This window comes from Thermobia domestica, chromosome 8, assembly GCF_964235325.1.
Source record: "Thermobia domestica chromosome 8, izTheDome1.hap1.1, whole genome shotgun sequence".
Lineage (NCBI taxonomy): Eukaryota > Metazoa > Arthropoda > Insecta > Zygentoma > Lepismatidae > Thermobia > Thermobia domestica.
Window position 1 is genome coordinate 18,523,607 of NC_137461.1, and position 22,831 is coordinate 18,546,437.

The 22,831-nt window shown below is 35.6% G+C and overlaps 1 protein-coding gene across 2 annotated transcripts in view; it reads left to right on the forward strand.

Annotated features, from left to right (window-relative positions):
• The first annotated feature begins 2,154 nt into the window (after positions 1-2,154).
• Positions 2,155-22,831, forward strand: part of LOC145692741 (putative oxidoreductase TM_0325) — a 108,458-nt gene continuing 87,781 nt past the window's right edge. The window contains exon 1 of one of the 2 annotated variants that reach the window (XM_081768175.1): positions 2,155-2,362. The gene's annotated coding sequence lies outside the window, so the exon portion shown is untranslated. The remainder of the gene's footprint in view (positions 2,363-22,831) is intronic. The other variant, XM_081768174.1, reaches the window with a different exon arrangement.

The window sequence follows — 22,831 nt, forward strand, 5'->3', positions numbered from 1 at the left end:
ATGGCGCTCTGCGCAAGTTTCTTCTCAAAATCTATTTCCTTACATGTAAATTAATATTTAAATAAAATGTGAAATATAATACGAAAAACGGTCGAACAATATGTCTATTTCGTAATAAGATCATTACTTTAAAATACTTTACACATACAAATAAATATTTCATAAAACTGAGCACTTCTAGTAAGATCTAACAGCAAGTGCCATCTTGTGTGCTCATTGTAAAACGAATGAAATGTTTTCTTTTATTTGTGTTATAGTTCGGTATCAGAAGACACAACCAAATGAATCAGTGTCTTGTGTTGTAGCTGAAACATAACTCTATCTTATAGTACAATATTTATAATACATAACGTTTCATTGCGCAGTAATTAAGGGAATGAACTAAAATATGTATTGACTTCCGGGTGGTGATCCACCTTAAAGAAGTCTGAAGGGAGCTTTTGTGTCTGTGTATATAGATTTGCGAGAAGACGAGAAGTACTTCAATTATTTCCGTACGCCAATTCAGTAGTTCGATGACCTAATTGAAAAAACTCCATTGAAATTATAAAAATGTAGTTTAAATAGGATCTATATGCACGATCCTTTAAAAATGTCATTATACTGTTTTTTAACAAATTAAAATAACGAATGTTTGTACATTTTGTTAGAACTTCATATCCAATCACTTTTCATCCAATCAACTATTTAATAATAGAGATAAATTATTTACCTCAATTTATCTTTTTTTCATTGTTTATATCTTCATTTTTACAAAAAAATCTTTTACATATCTCGTTCCATGCCTGTTCACGAATGTCACGCTTTTGTATTCCTCACAAGAGGGATCTCATTAACATGATATTAATTTAACCTCCGTGATAATTGCAACTGAAACTGAAATTTGAAATTTAGTGAAAGAAAGACGAAAAATTACAATAGTCACGTACTGTTAACAATGGTACATTAGAGGTACCACATCTACAGTTCCAATTAAGCAAATACATTCAATGGATGTTCCAATTAAACGAAGACATTATAGCTAAATTAAAAATAGCATTATAAAAATACGAAAATAGTATTATAGAACAGTATAAAATATTATTTCTAAGAAAAGAAATCTGGATCAATTTTTATTTTGCTTTTGCTACCATGCACCAGGGCCGGATCTTGGGGGGTTCAATTCGGGGCACTTACCCCGGGGCGCAGTTGGTTGATAGTATGTAGGGGGCGCCATTTTCAATGCAAAATTGGGAAGAAGGGGATGGCAGATACACATCTTTGCCCCAGGCGCAATATTTCGTAGATCCGGCCCTGTCATGCACGTTTCCTTTTAAACAGAAGTGGCTGCTCCACGCGAGGAGTTCCGCTTGACTATGTAAGTATCCTGTTACCTTATACTTTAGTATAATGTAACATGGTCCGAGAACTTGGAACATCCTGTATATATATTCGCAAAATTTTTGTTTAGTAGAGATTTCAAAAATATATGCCTCAATTTATTGCAGAATTATAGGAGTAGGTCGCAAAATTTTCATAAATTTTGCCCCCAAAACAATAATATTCAATTATATTCCATAAAATTATATATAGTATTATCATTTCAGAATTTCGCTTATTTAATCAAAAATATTGCATTATTTTAGGAAATAAGAGTATATTTGGTAGTTTTAGTGGGTTTTTAGTTTATTTCCAATGATATCTTGGAGTAAGGAATCTTAAGTAAAATCAAAATTTTTATTTCGTAAATTCTTCAAAGTTTTAGTTCAGAAAAGTCAACCATAATGTCTTCTAGATACATACCTGTGTTTCAGTACTGTCATTGGATCATCCGCAATCACAGCTGCGTTTGAGATTGTGCGGTTCTTTTAATGTTCAGTAGAAAAAACTAGCGTCCTATAGTTACGTCATCAAAAATATCCAATTAGGGATGATCTTCCTATTATCTTTATTTTTTTATTTTATTTATTTATTTATTTTTCCGGAAGCAGTGCTAGAAGTTGGATGTGAAGTTATTCTCGTCTGTGAAAAGAAATAGTGTTGAGAATTTAACTTGTGTCAACGAGTAAAATTCTATATTTTGGACTGTCACAGCTATAAATGACTGCAGTATTACAGTGAGTAACATTGCTTTGCTCAACGGATATCGGTTTTCCGAAATGCGAGCAAGTCCTTTCATATCAGAACTCGAGTGGTTGGGGTAAGCAATCTTGCTCAGCTTCGAAGTGCATGGCATGGAAGCCATGAAAATTTGTTTTCAGAGCACCTAATAAGCCTTCCAGTTTGTGAATGGTGGTGTATTTTCTTCATTTAACAAGTCCCTAGTATTGACTGATGTGAAAGGTATGAAGAATTCTTCCTTTTCTTGAAGAAGATTAAACAAGTAAGTGACGTAGAGATAGTCCAACCAAAATTTCGTCTGGCACTCAAACCTTCAAAATTGTGGTGTTTTGACAGTGAAAATGGTGTCTTCTCTGGAAGAGATTAACGTAATTATGTTACACTAAGCTCAGCAGTTTCCCTCGAAATTATCCATATACAGATTCATAATGTGAGTGTCAAAGCACATTCAATGGGGAGGGGGGAAGAATTCAGATAAACGCCAAATCAACCCAATAAAAGCTAAGTGTTTGTGTTCCTCCAAACCAAAACTTTATTCCCTTTACTTGACATTCTATATATAGAGGCTATATCTCAAATTAAAAGCATTAGTGTGAAGGTAAAAGTTACAAATTTTCAAATCATCTTTAAAAAGTGCCGGATTCTACGATTGAGATATTTAAGTGGCCCTTGAATCGAAAGTTTTTATTTTTATTTTATTTATTTATTTATTTTTTTTTTACAGGAAAAGGTAAGCCCTAGAATAAAAATGTAATAATAACCGTCACCAGGTTATATAAATAATTTTTGTGGATGCTCTGTATATTTTGGAAAGACAGAAATCGTTCTTCAATTTATATTTTATTTTGCGACGCAAATAATTTCTTTTCTTCAATGGGAACTACTAATAATTCAATTTCTTTCCCACGAATCAAGAACAAAAGAGTCTTTCATCGTTCACTCATCCATATTTCTGAAACGTTTTTTCACCGTGAAAGAATTTTAGTGAGTAACAAAGACCACATTCATTATTTGAACTATATCTATTATATAAAAGAGAACGCACAAATCCTTTGTTAGCTCATCACGCTAATACGGCTGAACCAATTTCTTTCATTTTTGGGGGGTTATTAGGATTTGGACCCTAGATGGTTTTTATCATATCACTTTAATTTTTAATTACCAGTGTCTTGAGATAATTGACCATTCAAGTGTCCATAACGTACAAATCCTTTGTTAGTTCATCATAGGTATAAAAATAAACGTATTTATATGCAACCCGCATGACCGTGTCACTCGGCGGGTTAACATAAATGACAGGCGATATAATGTTAACATTTACTGCAAGCATATTTCACGGGTATTAAACACATGAGATATGGAGTTGTGCATTTAAATTTTCATTTCAACCCAGCGAAGCGGGTAATATATGCTAGTATATGATAATCGTATTTTTATTAATTGGATCCTCAGTGTTTCTTCTTTATTCATTAATATGCAAAGATACGTTCTATACAGTCTTGGGAAGTAACGTAACGCAAGTAACGCGTTACTTGTAACGCGTTACTTTTTAAGTAACGTTTCCTAGTAACGCGTTACATTTTTTCCAAAGTAACTGTAACGGTAACGCGTTACAAATTTTTAAGTAACGTACCTAGTTTGCGTTACTTTTTTCGCGTTACATTTCGGATGAGTAACTACAATATATGTATTTTTTCGGAAACAAATGTTTCTTTCCTGTAAGTGAATTTCTCAGAATGAAACAATCGAGCATGAACTACGTATGTCAGTGACCGACAGTCACAGACACAGAGAAACAGATAAGTTCGTGGTGCCACTTGTTATTTTTGGAAGATGAGGACAACCTTAGGAATATCACGTGTACTGATTGCAAGCACCTGGAAGATTTTGTCGTAGATTTTGACAGCTCCAAATCAATACATTCAGTGAGTGAACTAGGAGTGCAATGATACCGGTAGTCTATTTTACTTTGATTGGTGTTGTTTTTATAAAGATGGAAAACGAAAATATTTTACCGTTCGAACATTTGAAATAATACTTTTTTCTTAAGAACTGACAAGGGAACCTTCCGAAAATGATAGTTGCAGTGAAAGATGTGGCCTATGCCAATTGAAAGAGCTGTAACAGAGATGTTCATTTCCAAAAAATTAGCTGCCCATAGCAATAGATTCAAGAAATATAGGGGGTGAAAAATTCGGGAAACAGCAAGGTTGGACAAGGGAGGGAAAGTGCAAATTCCGCAAAAAAAAGGGGGGACACGGCAAAATACAATGCTGACAAGTGATGTATAGAAAGAGGCTTGCCACAATAGGGAACAAATGAGGGCCACCAGTGGGGTTAACAGTGTTGCCAACTGCAATGAAAAGTATGTGGTTTGCAAAGAGCACTACATGAAGTGAGTGCAATATTCAGTAGCAGCCTGTCATGTAGAACATAAGATATGGGGTGTATAATCAGCGGTACAATTTAACAAAAGAGAATAGAAAAAAACATAAGCACGAAAAATACGGAAAAGACGGAGTTGGCCATAATGCGCCACATTTGATCACGAGCTGTGCATATTAGGATGAACAAAACAAGAAGCACCGACTATGCAGGAAACCGACGTACCTAGAGTCGAAAAGAAAAACGAGTTCCAAAGTTGGCAACACTGGCCATGAAAATCCAGACAATTCTAATATAGTTAGGCCACTCGCTTCACAAAAAAAAGTTCCAGCAACAGGCATTAGTCTTCGGATCGTTTGTACATGCTCGTCCACATTGTACGTGCAATTGTTCGATGAGACAATGGTCCAAACTGAAGATACATTTGCAGTGAGTACAGCGGAATACTGCCAATCCGTCACACATGGTACAATGATCGCCTATGAATGTCTCGAAACAGTACTCTAGAGGTGTCGGAACCTTTGGTGGTCTTTCTATCACATATCCACACCTGTAGAAAGCAAACATAATCAAAGACTTGATCTGCTGTGTGTTGATGTCTGTATTACTATCACCGCCTATATGATATATCCAGAGTATCCCACCTAACTCTGCAACTGAAATAATCTCAAAGCGAAAAAATGTGACACATCCAGTTGTGCAGGAATGTACCCATGTCAGCGGGCGACAAACTTCTGTGAGACGCAAGTGCCCCAAGTCCCCCATCATATTGTCCCAGAGGCCAACTTCAAAATTTCAAATAACACCATCGGTCGAGTTATATTTCTTTCGATAAATCTTGGAATATGCAACAACGCATATCAGAAATATTTACTATATGGGATTTCAAAATGGCCGCCAAAAATATCTGCTCGGTGACAAGAACAACGTGATTTTTGGCGGCCATTTTGAAACCGGTGCTTCATATAGCAAATGTTTCTTATAGGCGGTGTTGTATCTATCCAGAGAAATATCATCCGCCCCTGTTCCCATTTGAAATGTTGCGGTTGACCCCTCGAGCCTTATGATGGGGGCCCTGGGGGACTTGCTTCTTACAAAGTTTTCTTGGCCCTCGACATGAGTACATTCCGGTACAATTGGATTTGTGACATCTCTTTTCGCTTCGCAGCAATTTGAGATCACAATGTTCGATGCCATGTTAAGAAACAACATATATTTGTGGCGGCCATTTTGAAAAACATGCTTCATATAGCAAATGATTCCTATAGATATTGTTACACATTCCATGATCTATCGAGAGAGGTACCACTCGGTCCCTGTTGCCATTTGAAAATTTGAAATTGGCTCCTGGGGCCCTATGATGGGGACCCCTGGGGGCACTTTCTTCTCACAGACTTTTATCGCCCCCTGACAGTGGTACATTCCTGCACAACTGGATCCGTCACATTTTTGTTCGTTTCGCAAATCTTTCAGGTCACAAAGTTTGGTGGGACACCCTGTATATTTCCACATACGACCCAACCATGACATAATGTTCACTACTTCTATTATCGGTTGTTGGCTCAACCCAACCATTTCATGTTCCCCGAATTGACATTGCCTCAATCACTCTAGCATTGATGCATTCCGAGTGATGCCTATTGCCGGAATTTTCTTTTCGTGAAGCGAGTGGCCTAACTATATTAGACTTGTCTGGATGTTCATGGCCAGTGTTGCCAACTTTGGAACTCGTTTTTCTTTTCGACTCTAGGTACGTCGGTTTCCTGCATAGTCGGTGCTTCTTGTTTTGTTCATCCTAATATGCACAGCTCGTGATCAAATGTTGCGCATTATGGCCAACTCCGTCTTTTCCGTATTTTTCGTGCTTCTGTATTTTCTATTCTCTTTTGTTAGATTGTACCACTGATTATACACCCCATATCTTATGTTCTACATGACAGGTTGACACTGAATATTGCACTCACTTCATGTAGTGCTCTTTGCAAAACATATACTTTTTATTGTAGTTGGCAACACTGTTAACCCCACTGGTGGCCCTCATTTGTTCCCTATTGTGGCAAGTCTCTTTCTTTACATCACTTGTCAGCATTGTATTTTGCCTTGCCCCCCCTTTTTTTGCGGAATTTGCACCTTTCCCCCCTTGTCCACCTTCCTGTTGCCCGAACTTCCACCCCTTATATTTCTTGAACCTATTGCTATGGGCAGCTAATTTTTTGGAAATGAACATCTCTGTTACAGCTCTTTCAATTGGCATAGGCCACATCTTTCACTGCAACTATCATTTTCGGAAGGTTCCCTTGTGAGGATGATGGTGGACAGAATTTAAAAGTAAAGTGTCTGAAGTGCCCCGGCGGAAAATATTTATCAACAACTAGGGTGCCATAATTAACGATTTATAGTAAGGGGTAAATATACTGTGTTCTGATGAGCAAGCCTACTTTGTTACTAGAAAATAGTTTGCTGATGGTATGTAATATTGGAGTTCTTTCAGATCAGTTTGCTTATTCTAGAGTTCGGTTGATTATAGAGTTTGAAACTAGTTTTAAAAAGCATGTATCGATTTTAGAGTTACTGGCAAGTTTTGATTCACTCCCAGTTCATGTGTTCTCATTTTATTAGTTGTAGTGTAATGTTTCTCTATATTCTGTATTTTTAATTTTACATAACAACATTGTTATTATTATATAATTAGTTTAGCAGAATAATAACAAGCAACCATTTTTTCTAACATATAGAGATAAGCACGAGTCAAGCTAAAACTCGACTCGACTCGAATTCAAGTCGAGTTTCGAGTCAAGTCAAAGATAATATCCTCGAGTCGAGTTCCGAGCCGATTCAGTTTTTCGCGTCGAATTTCGAGTCCAGTCGAGTTTGATAAATGGTTCGTTCGATTTAGCACGTCTTGAAATAATGGCCTGATTACACTGGAAAACGAAAGCCATGAAAAATGTAAGCTAAATAGTAATATGGAATACTTTTAGTGTTGCTCACGAGAGGGGACATTGCTCGCATCTCGTCTCGTCTCGACAGCGAGACCACAAGAGATTTTTATAACAAGCTTAGCTCGGCTCGGCTCAACTGAGAAGATGGCTCGAGCCGGCTCACTTGGGGTGAACCATCGGCTCGAGCTGGCTTGGGAGGAATGATCCATCTGCTCGGTTCCGCTCAAATGAGCCGAGAGCTCTAGCCGAGTAGGTTGGGTGAGCTATTGGCTCGGCTCACTTCTCGGTTCGGGTCGATAGTGAATGAGCTGTGAGCCGAGTTGCTCGAGTCGTTGACAATTCTAAACCTGGGCCGAGCAGTTTTGAAGATATTTGGCCAGTGCTCTATAACTTTTAATAGTGTTTGGCTCGAGCCCGAATACTCAACCTAGACCCTCAACCCAAATTCAGAAGCCAGTGAAAAATATTCTTGACTTCTAGATTTTACGACTACCGAGGTTAGCAATCAACTAGTTTTTTAGTATTCAAATACAAACCGCCTATCTTTCATGTTTATATAGTGTTGTTAATAATAATAATAATAATAATAATAATAATAATAATAATAATAATAATAATAATAATAATAATAATAATAATAATAATAATAATAATAATAATAATAATATAAGTTGTAGTAGTAGTAGTGTCATTGATAATAATTATACTGACTATGTAATATACTTGAAGAATGTACTCGAAACTACACACCGGATTTGGCTCGACTCGACTCGAAACTCGACCCCAATTCGAGTCGAGTTGGAGGAAATTTTTCGAGTCTAGTTCTCGGTTGGAGCTCAAAGATGTATGTTTCTAGTCGAATCGAGTTTGAAAGAAAACTCGCTCGTGTCCATCAGTACGAGTAATGCAGTATGCCATTTTATCAATGTTACATTATATGAAAATGTTCATATATCAAGTAAAAATTTGTCCTTGCATTTACATAAAGCGATTCAAAACGTGCAATAATAATAATAATAATAATAATAATAATAATAATAATAATAATAATAATAATAATAATAATAATAATAATAATAATAATAATAATAATAATAATAGCGATAGTAATAATAGTACGGAAAATTGAAATCATATATTTTTTCGCATTTTTAAAGTTTCGGGCCGAAAAGTAACGCGTTAGTAACGCGTTACTTTCGAAGTAAAGTAACAGTTACTTTTTTGTTGCAAGTAACGCGTTACTAACGCGTTACCTTTTAAGAAAAAGTAAAGTAACTTGTAACGCGTTACATTTTTACAAGTAACTTACCCAACACTGGTTCTATAGTTATTTGGAACTAAATTGTTTTCTTCAATTATTTATGGAAATACTGCGGCAAGCCAGAACAGACCAGGTGTTTGAATGACTCACCGGCGCCAACCATATCGCTCAGTCCGTTTTTATCTCCACATTCTCACGTTTGAACTACTCACCCCCTCCTGCTACATTGTGGCCAGTGAACTGTGAATTAACGAAAATTTAACACTTAATTTGCATATCCATACAGGTGGCTTAACCTGATTACATTTTTAAATGAACTGCCAACATTGACCAGTTGCTTACACCTGGAACACCTCAACACCAGGAGTTTTTCTCCGTGTGTCAAGATAGCCTACACGTTTGTTGAATTCTATTCGTTGCTTATTACTCTGTAATGGGGCGTTTACACTTGGTCGATTTAGTCGCACGGCTAAATCGACTCGCTGCATTTGCGACTAAATCGAAACAACTAGGCCGAATCAGATCGATGGATGTGTTCAATTGTTTCAACCACAGAAAATAGAACGTCTTTCAATTCAGTTGCCAGTCGATTAGTCGCTTTCGATCAACAAGCGATTAAGTTGAAGTCCCGTTTACACGGTCGATTAAGTTGAAAGTGAAGTCAATTCAACTGAATAGAACGCAAATCGACTAAGTGTAAACGCCCCATAAGTTGGCCACCTGTCTATCTTGGAAGTTGTCCGCATTAAAGCAATGTTTACCCTATAAATTTACCTGAATATCTTGGCCACTCAAAATACTGTTTTATTATTTTTCTTAGCTCTTTCGTATTCCCATGTGAGAGGCAGATGTTCTGTATTTGTGACTGAAGACAAGGAAGCATAAATTCCAACGATTTGTTCTTGGAGGCAATCTGATCGAATCGACCAATTAAAATAGAACGTCTTTCAATTCAGTTGCCAGTCGATTAGTCGCCTTCGATCAACAAGCGATTAAGTTGAAGTCCCATTTACACGGTCGATTAAGTTGAAAGTGACGTCAATTCAACTAAATCGAACGCAAATGGTCTAAGTGTAAACGCCCCATTACTCTATATGCATTATTCAAAAGTAGCTGTCGTGCCATTGCTTATCAAACTTTTACAATCAAGAAATCCTAATCCAAAATTACACCAATCACACTTAGTTTCTATAAGTTGGCCACTTTTCAATAGAACCGATGGTGGCCATCATAGGCAGGTTTCACTACAGAAAGACCCAACAGTATTGCCAACCCAATATAAAGTTATATTTTTAAAAATGTCACTACGTCAGAATATTACATATTTTAAATCAACATGTTAAACGTAAACGTAAAATACCACTTTTATTATTCAGTGTTACAAACTAAGGATGTTATAAACTAAGCATGTTATAAACTAAGGTTGTTACAAACTATCACAAACATCCAAAGTTCGAAAACCTTTAACGCACATACAGCACAACGGAGATACACAGGATAATGCACATTGAAAGTACTTTAGTATTGAATACCATAGTCATGGTATGACTTGTTTCGGATGAATAAGAACGAAGTTACCAGAGCTTGAATATCTTTTTGAAAGCCTTTATTTAAAAAAAAATGCTTAGATAAGTATCATATCTAATTACTTGTATGATTTTTAATGGATGTGTAAATTATTATTTTCCATTTACAGCACTTCGAGTATATCTAACCGTTTCAAAGATATAAATGTTGATAAAGTTCGTAACACTGCTGAAAATGGCATATTTATGGAAAATATTTAAAATGATTGTTGTTTCCCATCAATAACGTACTTTCGATGTGCATTATCCTATGCATCTCCGTTGTGCTGTATGTGCATTAGAGGCTTCCGAACTTTGTATGTTTGTGATACAGTACTATAACATCCTTAGTTTTCAACACTCAATAATAAAACTGGTATTTTAAGTTTACGTTTGACATGTTGATTTGAAACATGTAATAATCTGACATCATGCCATTTTTTTTTAAATATATAACTTTATATTGGGTTGACAACATTGTTTGTTGGGTCTACATACAAAGATGTCCTCCTTATAGTTGCTTCGTGCAAAGTTTCGATTTTCTCTCTCTTTTGGTTTGACGGTTAGAGCGGATGATCAAGATAAATTGTAAACCCTGTATATATACATCTGCATATATATAGGGTGTATCAAAAAGAACTGTAGAAAAACTCATATTCATTTATTTATTTAGCTTACAGACATGGTTTTGGTGTCATTTTGTAGCAAAATACATAAAGTTTTATACCTTATGCCTAAAGAGGTTCAGTGTAGCTTCCATTGATGACACGGTACATATATGCTTGCGGAGTAATAAATCATTGCGGTTTTCTTAATTTGGCCAATCAAAGTGCTCCTTTGATCGCGTATATTTAACGATAACAGTCTAGGATAATATGAAGTGCATTCGCCATGTAATTTTATAACAAAATAACACGCTTCCATTTACTTTATTTCATAGTTCTCCCATACTCACTTTCTAATGATCGGCCAAAGTTGCCATCTAAATTCATACCATTATACGCACTCATCTCAAGATTTTTCACTTAGTTATGTAGAGGCAAGGGTTACTCTTTACGTACGTACGGGGACGGCCTGAAGATTTGTTGTGTCTTACCGAACATCCAGTTTCAATAAAACACTTATGCCACTAATAAATAGTAGGCCTACTGGGAGGATCTTTATCATACTTTGTACAAAACTTACGTTGCACAGTTGTCGCAGACTTGGATTCTTCAAATCAAAACACACAGCTAGCACGTTCGGGACTAGTAAAGGCAGCCATCTTTGCTCCAACTGCCGCTAGCGCTTGCGGTGGCTTATTTCTGAACTAGTGAACTACGTGAATCAAGACTTGATGTATTTTGCTACAAAATGACACCAAAACCATGACTATAAGATAAATGAATAGATCAGTATGTTTTCAAAGTCGTAAAGTCCTTTTGGATACAAAGATGAATGTCATAAAGTCTAACTTAATTAGAGAAAACATAAAATGATGAACGCTGCATACAGTAGAACATACAACTTTAAAATAAACAAAACTTTAACGTAAAACTAGGCCCAGTTCTTAAATGAATTATTTAAATGTGTTTTATTGCTTATTAATAAATGATTCGACAAATGTAAAAAGGAGGCCCAAAACAGTCAAAACTTACAATTTTTAGTTTTAGTAAAAATCCTTAATAGATGACTGCTTTTCGCGCTTTTATGAAGGCGTTACAAGTCGACTAGATCGTGCAAATATATATATTCCTCGTTTTATTGTGGTTTCCTTCCTTCTTTTGTTTCTTGGGATTAGGCCGGGTAATCCAGAGTCAGATATTCGATAGTTTGCTGTAGAGTACATCTATGAAGCCACAACTGTCAACAAATGAAGTAACAATTAAACATAGAAAGGAAATTTGGAAGAAATCACCCAAGAACAATATTTTAAGACACTGTCTCACTATTAATCTGGTAGGCTGATGAAAGCCGTTACGATCGACCGCAGGATTTAAACCTGAAACCTCCCGATTCCGGAATGTGAGGATGCTAATCGCTCATCTATGAAGCTAGTCAAGTTAACTAAGAACCTGCAAAAGTTGAGACCGTCACGGAAATACTATATATAAGGAGTCAAATACTATTATTACTCAATTTGGCGGCGAAAATGACTTTGTTATCTCCTTCCACATTCTCTAGCAGAAATAAAAATCATATTATGAGGTGGTCGAGTTTCCGAACTTGAGGGATTTTTAAAGTTCATCCCACGTAAAGTGACTCATTTCTAAACTTTTCCTATTTTCTGTAGAATTAAGGATGAAGATGAAGGAAGTCGTATATACCTAGGTGAAGCAGATGAAGGATTAAAAAAAAAAAAAAAAAAAAAAAAACGGCGATATACGAAAACTTGCCTTGAAAATTATCTCCAGACGGAAAAGTGAAACGAAATATTAAAAGAAAGAAATCTTTCAATTTTACGTCCCACGTTATGCCGGCTAGGCTAACGCAGACGTGATAATGAGAAAGGAAAGCAATGGTGGAATGAATAAAGTGGGAGGAAACGGGAAAACTCCGGGAAAACCCACAAACATGGTGTGTTTCCACCACAAAACTCACTTGGTGCGAGCGGAGATCGAACCAGGGACCCCACGCACCAGACGTCAAGGTTCTAACACTGAGCTACCGTGCACGAAATATTCCAGTTTTACATCCCACAGTTATGCTATGTAGGCTAAGGAAGCTAAGTGAGAAAATACACGCACATGTGTTTGTCCACTGCAAAGCCTACTTGGTGCGAGTTAGCATCGAACCAGAGGCCCCTTGCACCAGAGATGAACGCTTTATCCATCGCGACTCCATCTTCGCACCGGAGTTATTGTTTCCTAGATAGAAGGGAGAAATTACTAGGGTTACTGCTTGAATTTATGCACACATATGATTATTACAGTTAGCTACTTCTTTAAGAAACTAGTTCTCTTTTTACTGTTATATTGTTTCAATATGTTTGAAATGGGAAACTTGGGTGTTGCTTTTTAAAAAAAACTATCTCCGCTTCGAATTCTAACGACGTCATTGAACGCTATATGTGTGGATAAATAGGTAGATTTGTTCGATGTAATCTCCTGTGTCTTTAGCTCCTAAAATATTTCTAACTCAGCTTTAATTTATGCATAAATTATAAACGATAACGTTATTCCATGAAATTACTAAATTTTTAGACAGTGAACATTATTAAGACATTTACTAAAACATTTTTGTCTTTGAAAAGTACACTTTAAAGCTTAACAACCAATGTGTTCGGACTAGAAAATTCACTGCGTCTACTGGTTTGTTTTCTTTCTTATCGAGTAACCGAATTTTTAAATCTTGAATTTTTGGTAGTTTTTTTTAAATTTAGAACATTAATTAAATGTTTTTTCGTGTTATAATGGGAAAAGAAAGGTAGAAGGTACTGTTACTTCTTCCTTAAAATCGAAAACTTAAAAAAAAAAAATCTCAGGCAATCTAATTGTTTTTTCGAACTCTTGCATATCTAGCTCAGGATAAGCTTTGCTAGCAATTGCATTCGTGTGTGGGGTTCAGATTAGTTGATATTCTAATGTTAGGTCAGTAGTAGTAAGATATTTTAGGGATTTTGAAGGGTGTAAATTCGTATATATATTAAACTATTAAGATGGACTCCTCTGCTTCTTGACGCGTTTCTTTGGTTTGAACAGATTGATTTGTAGACTCCATAATCTGCTCAAATGCGAAAGTGTTGAAAGCGATTCGTATATCGTCGCATGAGAACCGAAAGTACGTAACTCAAAGAATGGAATGTTTATTTGCTTGGATTAAGAATATAATTTTGAAAGCCCCACTTAGTGTTATTTGAATGTTGTTGAAGTTGACTTTATCATTGACTTGTCTGCTATGCAATAATATGTTTACCGTCTTATTAAAACAACATTTGTTTGAAAATAAAACTTTTTGTCCATCTCTCCTGTAAACTTATGAAAATGGAGTTACGTTCCTCTGGTTCTCACACGACAATATCAATAATTAAATAATGTATGTATAGTTTTGTGGTAAGATATGAACTATTATCTGAACTATGATAAACACTATTGGAAAAGGGGAGCGATAGAAACTACAGAATAGAAAACAAACGAGATAAACTTAATCCTTGAGGTACACCAGTAATATATGGAAAATGAGAGAGTTACTTGGATATTAACACAATCAACAAGAACAGGCAATTAGAAATGTACGGTAACTGAGATTAATGATTGGAAGATGATTTCTTTGATTAACAAGTAAAGCAAAATGTTACATCTTATCAAAGACCTTTTTCAGATCAAATAGAACAGGAATGATGGTCAATAGGACAAATAAATACTATATATACTGTATATATTTATATATTTACGGATGCCATGTGATTTAATGCGTATTTTCGTTATAAGAGATAAATTTGTTGAAACGAGCGTAGACTTTTTTCTCGGTAACTTTTTTTTTTTTTTGTTTCCTATCGCAAGTCCACTTGAGTCCTAGTTTGAAACTTTTTTTTTTTTTACTGCTTTCTGGCAGACAGCCACCATCAAAACTAACTAACCGCACGACATCTAGCGTGTACGTTCTACTAGCTAACTTGGCGTGTTTTATAAATGGTATTTAAGAGGTGGGGGATAAAGAAATAACAGTTAAAAAGAAAACATGGTAAGATGACCTTGAAATATTTTCACTTTTAATCAATGAAAATGTCCTCTGGCTTTATATTCTTGGCCGATGCAAAAAAAAAAAAAAAAAAAAAAAAATGACAAGTCGTAACATGTGAGAGTAGTACCATGGCAGTTTAATCTGAGGTACATATATTCCTAAAGTTTTATATATATATATATATATATATATATATATATATATATATATATATATATATATATATATATATATATAGATAGATAGATAGATAGATAGATAGATAGATAGATTTTTAATATTTATTTCCCCAAAAAACTTCTGTTTTACAGACACCTATGTGTAGATATGAACTAGAATATTTAATAGGTCAAATGAACAAGGTGAACCGAACATTAGTAAAGGTCAGGCACTTTTAAAAGAAAAAAAAGATATTCTCAAGAAAACAAGATGGGTCAAGAAAGTTAAACCTGTTCTCTGTCGGTGATAAGTTAGCTGTATTAGTTATAGGCTTTTAAGATGTTACTGAGAATAATAATCCAACCAAATGCAGGACCTGGTATTACTGTCATGTTGATAGAGTGTAGATATTCGAATGTTTCTGTGTAAAGTTGGAGGTTATGCATTACTAAAATGGATTAACTGATTTAACTGAGGATGGTAGTATATATATATATATATATATATATATATATATATATATATATATATATATATATATATAGATAGATAGATATAGATATAGATATAGATATAGATATAGATAACTGATATAGTCACTGGCGTCGTTAGCTTTTAAATATTGGGGGAACATCCTACATTTCACATACACAGCCCGTCTTTTTAAACTGTACGTATGGTTTAGTTTGGTTTGGTTTAATTTTATGAAAGAAATTTAAACAATTTATCGTAACTCATGCAGTGAATAAAAAACTGTCATTCATAAGCATGTAAGTACACAAGGATGAACCCAAAGGGGAGTTGAGAGATGTATTGACCGAAATACATAAAATAAATTCAAAGTTCGATATTATAACACGAAAGAAACAATACTGTAAGAAAACGATATGGTCTGAAAAAATATCGCCCCTCCCTTCGAAATAAAATCCTTGATTCTCCGTCCAAAACGTATTTTATATATTTTCAATTAGTTTCTATATATTTTTGATACTCTTTTGAACATTTTATAGTGAATTTTATATACCTTTAAATAGATAAAGTACTTTTAATATCTTCTAAAATTGTTATATCATACAACATATTAGTTTCTATTTCTTTTTATTTGATAGTTTAAATAGTAATATGTTTTTAAATATTTTTGCATCATATTTGATTTCTTTTAATAGTTATATATATATTAAAAAATATTATTTATATTTAAATAGTTTATAAAGCGTAATTTATATCCTTTTAATTAGTTTCTATAGTGTATTTGATATTCTTTTCATTAATGTCTGTATTCTAGTTGATATTCTTTTATACCGAGCGAAGTAGCTCAAGTGGTAGAGCGTTGGCTTCGCATTAGGGATGGCCAAAAATTTTCGGATCCGGATATCCCGGATCCAGTGAGATCCGGATCCGGATCTTGCCGGATCCGGACCTAGATCCGAAATTCGGATCTCGGATCTGGGTCCGGATCTCGGATCTGGATCCGGAACTCGGATCTCGGATCTGGGTCCGGATCTCGGATCTCGGATCTGGGTCCGGATCTCGGATCTGGATCCGAAACTCGGATCTCGGATCTGGATCCGAAACTCGGATCTCGGATCTAGATCCGAAATTCGGATCTCGGATCTGGATCCGAATCTCAGATATTGATTCGTATCCAAACCTACATCTGAAATTGTGATGATAAAATTGAATATCTAAAATTCGTCAAAACTTTTTTCGGATTCACTAATATAGTTGATGCTGTGGTTTTAAATGTTTCCATAACACGTTTGTGCTACCTTTGTTCTTTATGTTATTTTAACCTTGCAATATTTACTTTCTTATATAAACTTTCTTATTTTCTCATATACAAATGAAATATCTTTTAAATAAGACCCTTCTAATCGCAGGAATACTGGACAAAACAAACTCTTTATTAATAGTAGTTTCTGACTCACTAGAGTCCAACCATCAACAAATCTTTCACTTCGAAGGTACAACAAAAAATATAGACTGGTTGGCGTGGAACAACAGTAGATCTTTAAACATACACACGAGAATTTCAGGAGAGCGATATGGTTGTGTAGTATTATTAGTATTAATAAAAGTGTTCGTTGTACGACTTTATTACCTAACTTATGGCTTGCCCTTCTGAGGTCAGGAGTTTGTTGAAGGAGTAAATATAAAAGTGATTTCTGTTATTTCTTCTTCACCCTCCAGGTTTCTTTAATCATACATTGCAGGACGTAACCAAAACATATCCATGCATCGTATCATTGAAGCGTTTTGTGTTTTGTATATTAGTGTTCAAAAATATTTAACATATTCGCATTTGTTCATGTGATCTCAGGTTCAATTCTCGGTGGAACATACATGAGATAATTGAAAGCTGAAACAATATGAAAATAGTATTTAAAAGTCAGGAAATTAATATTAAAACTTTAGCTATCTATTGTGACTGTAAGGCTATAGTTAAATTAACCCACACGTTTCGTGAAGATATATTAAGTCGTTATTGTTTATTTACTATAAGCTACCAGATATATCCTCAGAGGCCACTTTACACTGTAATAATCAACAGATGAAAACAGTGGGAAAGGAATGGAAGGAAGGTCTCCAGAGCCTTAGATCAAGGTACTAACCTAGCATTTGCCCAGTATAACTGAGGAACAACCCTGGAAAATCCTCAGTCAGGATAGCTGGTCTCCGAATTCGAACTCGGTATAATCCAATTGCGAAGCAAGAATCCTAACAAGTAGCCTGAGCTCACTCCGTATTATTATTATTATTTAATTAACGTAATGTTTTAAAATTAGTGCAAATTAAACCCTACTTTCTTTATTGCTGATGATATAGTTAATAAGCCTACATGAGACATCATAGTCTCCCATTACATAGGCCTTGCTCAAGAAAGAATACCAGAACTGGAATTCAGGAAGCGGGGGTGAAGAGATTAATGAGGATGAGGAAACTATGTGCGATGCAAAAACTGAGAAATTATGACTTCATCACAGATATATTCACTTACATACGTCAATTAATATTTCTCTGATACAGGGCACTCTACTTTCTATAGTGGCAGGGAAATGGCCCGCTTTTGTAAACGTGCATATAGGCACAATATCCGTGCAAAGAAACATAGGTAAAACTAGAAAAAAAATAGGGAAAGCGAGGGGAAAGTGATAAAACGCCATTCAGCTTTTTTTTTTTTTTAAAAAAAAAAGCTGAAAATAACTTGGAGCTACGAAAGACGCGAGGCGAATTTTATTGAAATGATTGTTTTTCCTTAGTGATTAGCTGTGCTAACTATGAATATGAATTAAAAAGAAAACAAGTAGCTAGCTCTGAGTTTCGCAAACTGGTTGAAAAGAAAATATTGGATAAAATTTAATAATAAAGAAGGCATTTATGATAATTAAAACAAATTAAATTCTTGGCACGACAGTCCTTTGGTTCCTACCATCGGGCTTACGTTCATTTGAAGCGGGATTTGAATGCAAGACATTTACAGTAAAAGGATCCACAGCCTAATGCCGCAGACCACTCGACTATGGCTGTCGGGTTTTCTCGGCTAATCTGTAGCACATTTACAGTAACTGATTATTTTAAAAGTTGCTCCTAAATACTGACAATCTAAGTTTTATGTATCAAATATTTCCTGCGATAATACCATACACTCTCCGACTTCTATAGACGAAAAGCTATAGTTACCCACATTATCTAATACAGAAATAAGTTCTGATTCTCTAATAGCTGCTGATGGTGATAGTCAAGGTTCACCGAAGCATGATTCCAAACCCAAACTGAGATATTGATGTCACTGGAACGCCTGAAAAGTCATTGTGGGTAAGTGAATTGCCCACTTGTCAGGATGAAGGGCGATGGTGATGTGAAATGCAGGGCTGTCAGAGGTACTACTTATGATAATTGGATTTGTAATATTCTATGTTGCCGTAAACCCTCTTCAAGAAGATAACTGTTAATTTTAGCTTTGAAAATGTTACATAAAGAGTTTTATTGCTGTCATTAGGTTGCATATAAATCTCTTTATTCCGGAATTATCGGATTTATTTTACCGCTTAACTTTCACATCTCTTCTGATTTACGAATATTTAAATCACGATTATCCCCTTAAGGTCAATTAGTGATATTTTAACTTATTTCGAACCAACTATGTATATGGCTAGTCTTGTTATATGGGAATAATTGAGACTAGAAGCAGTCTACAGGCTACGTTCAAAAGAATCTTGTCCGACCTCCTGATAAACCACGTCTTTCAGCAAGGTGAATTGTGGCAATCCGATACTAACATGCGGAAATCTTCCGGTTCAAGTGAAAGCTTCCATAAGGATCAGCACCCTAATCAGTGGTATGTGCCTTGCTAATTTTTCTCCAATGTGAAAGTACCAAATTTTATTGTTAAAAATGAAAAGGTTTTTATTTCAAACAAGTTGTCATTACAGTTTTCATATTTGAACACAACACTCATGAAAAGTCATGTTAAAGCGCGACTTACTCCTGAAAAAGAATATTTATCTGTTTTTAATTTCTCGTGTTCCTCAAACTACATGCGGAATTAGTGCAAGTGCCTTCCGCTCGCATTACCTAGGTACAAACGCAATGGCGTATTTAGGGGAGAGGCTTCCGGGCTTAAGCTTCCCCCCGAAATCTTACTTACTATAGTAAACTATATGAAATATCTTGCAGAATTTTCACATTTTCAGGCAAAGCCTCCCCCCGAAAGTTAGCAAAGTTTCCCCCCGAAACAAAATCGTAAATACGCCACTGTACAAACGGCTACGATCTTGGTACTAGCACATGTTTCGGTTTCCAGATCTCAAATATTTATATTTCAGCCTGATTCTATGTATGAATCCGAAATTTCAAATCTAGATAAGAGGCACCAAAATTCATAGTTTATTCTCGGTGCTCATATTGTGATTTACTAAATAATGTGATCTAATTGTAGGGTATACATTTGATATTTTGAGCAGACTGAGCAAGATAAATTTACGTAAAAAGTAGTCAATACTTGTCTTAACTGTTTGTTTTCTTAACTGTCAATGAAATAGGTGCATTGAGGAATTTTAAATATTCATCTCGGTCCTGCAACCGAGTGGAACTAGATTCGACATTTGAGCTCTCATCCGGATCATTTTTTTTCTTAAGTAAGCCAAACATTTGATCTTTAGAGTAGAATGAAGGAAACAAATAGACTTGTCAATATTCGTCTTAATTTTCTGTTCTCTTCTTCACTGTCAGGACTTCGTGAAATTACTTTCGGCGAATTTTAGATATTCATGTTTATCATAATTTGGATGGGATGTGGGTTTGGATAAGAATCAAGATCCGAGATTCGAGATCCGGATCCAGATCCGAAATCCGAGATCCGAATCCAGATCCGAAATCCGAGATCCGGACCCAGATCCGAGATCCGGATCCAGATCCGAAATCCGAGATCCGGATCCAGATCCGAAATCCGGATCCAGATCCGAAATCCGAGATCCGGATCCAGATCCGAAATCCGAGATCCGGATCCAGATCCGAAATCCGAGATCCGGATCCAGATCCGAAATCCGAGATCCGGATCCAGATCCGAAATCCGGATCCAGATCCGAAATCCGAGATCCGGATCCAGATCCGAGATCCGGATCCAAAGGATCCGGACCCAATCAGATCCGGATCTTCGGATCCGGCCAGATCCGGATCCGGCCATCCCTACTTCGCATTCGGGAGGTCGTGGGTTCGAATCCCGCTGCCGACCATCCTGACGGAGGTTTTCCAGGGTTTCCCTCAGTCCTACCAGGCAAATGCCGGAATGGTACCTAGTAAACAGGCCCTGGCCGATACCTTCCCAAATCCTTTCCATTGTTATTGTTGTTGTTATCCAGTGTAAAATGGCCTCTGAGCTGTATCTGGTGATTGTTAAATAAATAAATAAAATAAATAAATAAAATAAATAAATAAATAGTTATTATAGCTTATTTGATATCCCACTATTGCAAGTGATTTCCTTTTTAAAAACTTTTCACAGCCTAGTTTGAATTGTATATTACATATTCTTTCAAACGGTTTCTAGGAACCGCGGTGGTTAAGTGGTAGTGGACTTATCTCTGGCATGTGGGGTCTCTGCTTCGATTCCAGTTCCTGCCAAGTGGACTTTGTCGGAAATCTGTCATTAGCACCAGTTTCGTTATTCCACCATTACTATTCATTTCATCATCACCATCTCCCTTAGCCTTGGTTCATAATTGTGGAACGTTTAACTAAGAAAAATAGTTTCTATAGCGTATTTGACATCCTTTTAATTAGTTTTTGGGGCATATTTGATATTCTTTTAATTAGTTTTTCTATAGTTTATTTAGTTTCTTTTAAATAGTATCTAAAGTGTATTTCATGTCCTCTTAAATAGTATACTTATTTATATTTATAGAATATTTGATATTCTAAAAAATTCTATAGCGCATACAATATTAAATAGTTTCTATAATGTACTATATATATATATTGATTTGTGGTGGACAAACACCGTCTGCGTGGGATTCCTCGGTGTTCTCCCGTTTTCTCCCACTTTCTTCATTCCACCCTTTCATTTATTTCTCATCACCGTCTCCTTTAGCCTAGCCAGCATAATAGTCGGACGTAAAACTCAAAACTTACATTTCATTTCATTTCATTTTGATATACCTTGAAATAATATCTATAGAGTAGTTGATATTATTTAAATGATTTCTAATGCATACTTGATACACTTTTAAAAAAGTACTATAACCTGTTTGGTATCTTCTCAATTAGTTTCTGTATATTATTTGACACCGTTTTGAATAGTTTTATAGTGAATTTGACATCTTTTTAAGTAGTTAAAAGGCATTGGATAAACTTCTAACATTTCTATAAAGTATTTAATATCCTTTAGCGTATTTGATATACATTCTTCTGCCTTCTTGCCAGACTGAAAAAAAAATCTATTGCCTTTATGACATGGTTGAAGGATAAGAAAGGTCGACTTCGCAATTATTTCTTTAGTTCTAGAAATAGCCTAGGGCGAGGTCTTGGTTGTAGAGTGGCTGGAGTCAATGCTGGATATTGATTTTGATCCAGAAATCTGTTAACCTTGTGAAATATGCGGGCGTATATTCTCTTGGTGCAGTAACAAATTATTTATATTCTTCCCTCGATACTAGCGTATACTAAGAATATTTTGGTCGGAACACCCTTGTTATATGCCTCTGTGATGGCTATATTGGGGGCCGCTGTGGCTCAGTGGTAGAGCGTTCACCTCTGGTACTTGGGGTCCCGGGTTCGATTCCAGCCCCCGCCAAGTGAACTTTGTGGTGGACAAATACTGTGTGCGTGGGTTTCCTCGGGGTTCTCTCGCTTCCTCTCACTTTCTTCACTCCGCCATTTCATTCATTATTCATCATCACCGTCTCCTTTGGCACAACCCTGGGACGTAAAACTTAAGATTTCATTTCTGATGGCTATATTAGCTGACACTGCAAACTAGTAAATGAAGTCCTCATGGCTAACAAAAATAGTCATTGGGTTATCTTTAGTTTTTGGAGTTTCTGCAATTTTTAGATTTTAAAATAAAGATGTATTTTACGCTCATGTCTTTACATTTTTATAATTGGGTCAAAACTTGGGGAACTCCGAGGCAAAAATGAGAACTTCTTCCATTTTGCAGGAAATATCATTGCTGTATTTATGACGCGTATATTTGTTTCACGCGCTACCCTAGTCAACTGTCACAAGAGAAGTGGGTGAGGTTAGATTTACATCAAAGT